Source organism: Moschus berezovskii, chromosome 19 (assembly GCF_049115385.1).
Source record: "Moschus berezovskii isolate FMDL1 chromosome 19, NW_MosBer_1.0, whole genome shotgun sequence".
Lineage (NCBI taxonomy): Eukaryota > Metazoa > Chordata > Mammalia > Artiodactyla > Moschidae > Moschus > Moschus berezovskii.
In genome coordinates, this window is record NC_142478.1 from 41,748,638 (window position 1) to 41,751,131 (window position 2,494).

At 48.8% G+C, this 2,494-nt stretch overlaps 1 pseudogene; it reads left to right on the forward strand.

The window, feature by feature from the left end:
* The first annotated feature begins 875 nt into the window (after positions 1 to 875).
* Positions 876 to 1,475, forward strand: LOC129542842 (histone chaperone ASF1B pseudogene; annotated as a pseudogene).
* Positions 1,476 to 2,494: the final 1,019 nt, after the last annotated feature.

Below are 2,494 nucleotides of genomic sequence, written 5' to 3' on the forward strand. Positions count from 1 at the left end.
TAATAAATTACCTACAAACATGAAGCTTGATCTCACTTTATACCCACAGCCACACTAAGGTCAAGTGGGCTTTTAGTGCTGCTTCAAAATCTTATGTCATAACCCAAACAATTCACTCTTCTATTCCCCTAGACTATTGCATGCCTTCTCCTCATTCCACTCCAGATCTCTTCTCTCAATCTCATTCAAATTGGATAATCATGCTTCCTATTTATGCGGAAAGCAGAAAATATCAGAATAGGATTTGCACTTGAAGATACCATTATTTTTAACAACTTGCATCCTGCTCATTTACTCTGTTGTCTCTACTGTCCCAGTGAAAGTTCTAGGTGTGCCTCTATTGAGGAAGGAAGGAGTCACATATTCTCTTACCTCATCAAGGACAGACGTATTTAAAAAAAAAAGAAAGCAACTCTTTTTTGCATCATTTTATTTTCCTCTTTACAGAACATTTTTACCAGTGTATAAACACCTTTAATATTTTTTCCATTAAAAAATCCTCTCTTGACCCACAAGATTTGTTACTACATCCTCAAATCTTTATTGTCATCTTTTCTCTCTTTGTTTTCTGCTCCACTCACATTATCTGTTTTGTGGTTCCTCAAGTACTCCAGACATGTGCCTGTGTGCTAAGCCACTTCACTCATGCCTGACTCTTTGCAACTCTATGGACCATAGCGTGCCAGTCTCCTCTGTCCATGGGATACTCCAGGTAAGAATACTAGAGTGGAACTTCAGATCGAGGTCAGAGAAGGCCGGAGCTGATTTGGACAAAGCTACTCCACTGACCTGACAAGACCCAGCTGCCAGCTCGGCCTCGGCTCTGGCCCCAGCTCTGGCCCCAGCTCTGGCCTCAGCCGTGACCCTACGAGGCGATGGCCAAGGTGTCAGTATTGAACATGGCAATGCTGGAAAATCCAAGCCTTTTCCACAGCCCTTTCTGGTTCGGGATCCACTTCAAGTGCAATGAGGCCCTGGCAGACAACTGGAGTGGAAGATCGTTATATCGGCTCACCCAAGAGTGAGTTTGATCAAATCCTAGACTCTGATGGTTGGCCCTGTCCCTACAGGGAGACATATGTTCATCTTTCAGGCGGATGCCCCCAACCCATCCCTCATCCTCGAGACCAATGCCCTGGGAGTGACCATGGTCCTCATCACCTGAAGCTGCCACAGACAGGAGTTCATGAGTCGGCTACAACGTCAACAATGGGTACCTCAGCAGCAAACTGTGCGAGAACCCGCCCGTGAAGCCACATTTCTCTCAGCTCCAGTGGAACATCTTGGCCTCAAATCCCCGGGTAAAGTGCTTCCACATCAACTGGGACAACAGCACGGACAGGTTGGAGGCCATAGAGAACCAGGACCCCGCCCCGGGCTGTGGTCTCCCCCTCAGCTGCACCGGTATCAAGGGCTTAGGTCTCCCTGGCTGCATAATGGGCCTGCTCCCTGAGAACTCCATGGACTGCATCTAACTGTGGGACTCCAGGTCCTACCTGGGTCCAGCTGGGACCACAGCCAGTCTCCTGACACATCTGGAGGGGACAGCTGGGCCTCCTGGAGAGTCTTGGGAAGGCCATGTGGAGGACTTTGGGGCCATGAGCTATATCCAGACCAGTCAAAACTTGGCCCCCAGGAAGGAAGGGGCTTCTGGTCTCTTCTAGCCCCGGGCCAGAGGATCATCTCTCCTCTACCTCCCAGGCCTGAAAGAAGCAAGCACTCAGTTCTTAATTCTTTCTGTCTTGTGTCTTTTCTCTCTTCCACATACACGATAAACCCCATCTGTGGGCCATTGTGCTACTGTCATCTGGGGAGTGCCATTAACTCAAAACTCTTCTGACAGACCTCCCTGGCCTGCCTTGAGGCTGTCTTGGTCAATGCCTGGCAAGGCTCTGACCCTCTTGGGCCAAAGGTTGTGACATCCACTTCCCTTCCCAACCATCTGAGCAGATCCACCCAGCTTTCTGGAGTCCCAGGCCAGGAGCCTTGGTAGAAGATGGACTTAGACACAATGTCTGTCCTTTTGCTAGGATGATTTTTAGGTCTTTTCAATTCAGTAGCCCTCTGGAAAACTCTATTCCCATAAAGGTGGTCAGCAGGATGCTGAGAAAAGATGGCTGACTCTCCTTTGGGTCACAACCACCTTCCTCTTACCTCCCAACTAGATCTGGCTTTCCCTGGAGGCTGCCCCTTAGAGACAATGGCATGTTGGAGGGGCCTGCTGTTATCAATCTGTCTCAATATTGGATCAGGACCTCTCTGCTTCTGGCTGCTTTGATCTGAGCTCTGCCAAAACCTCTTGTTCTCAGGTCACAGTGCAGACCAGGGAAGTAGTAGGGACCCTGAAAACCTTCCTCCCCTGCCATGCTCCCCACCCTCATGCCCATCCCCTCACTGCTATGTGGATGCTGTTGTGATTGCAGATTGTATATTAAAGGGTTTGTATAGCAAATGTTTGATAGGTCTAAAAATAAAAAGCACTTCGTCTAAACTC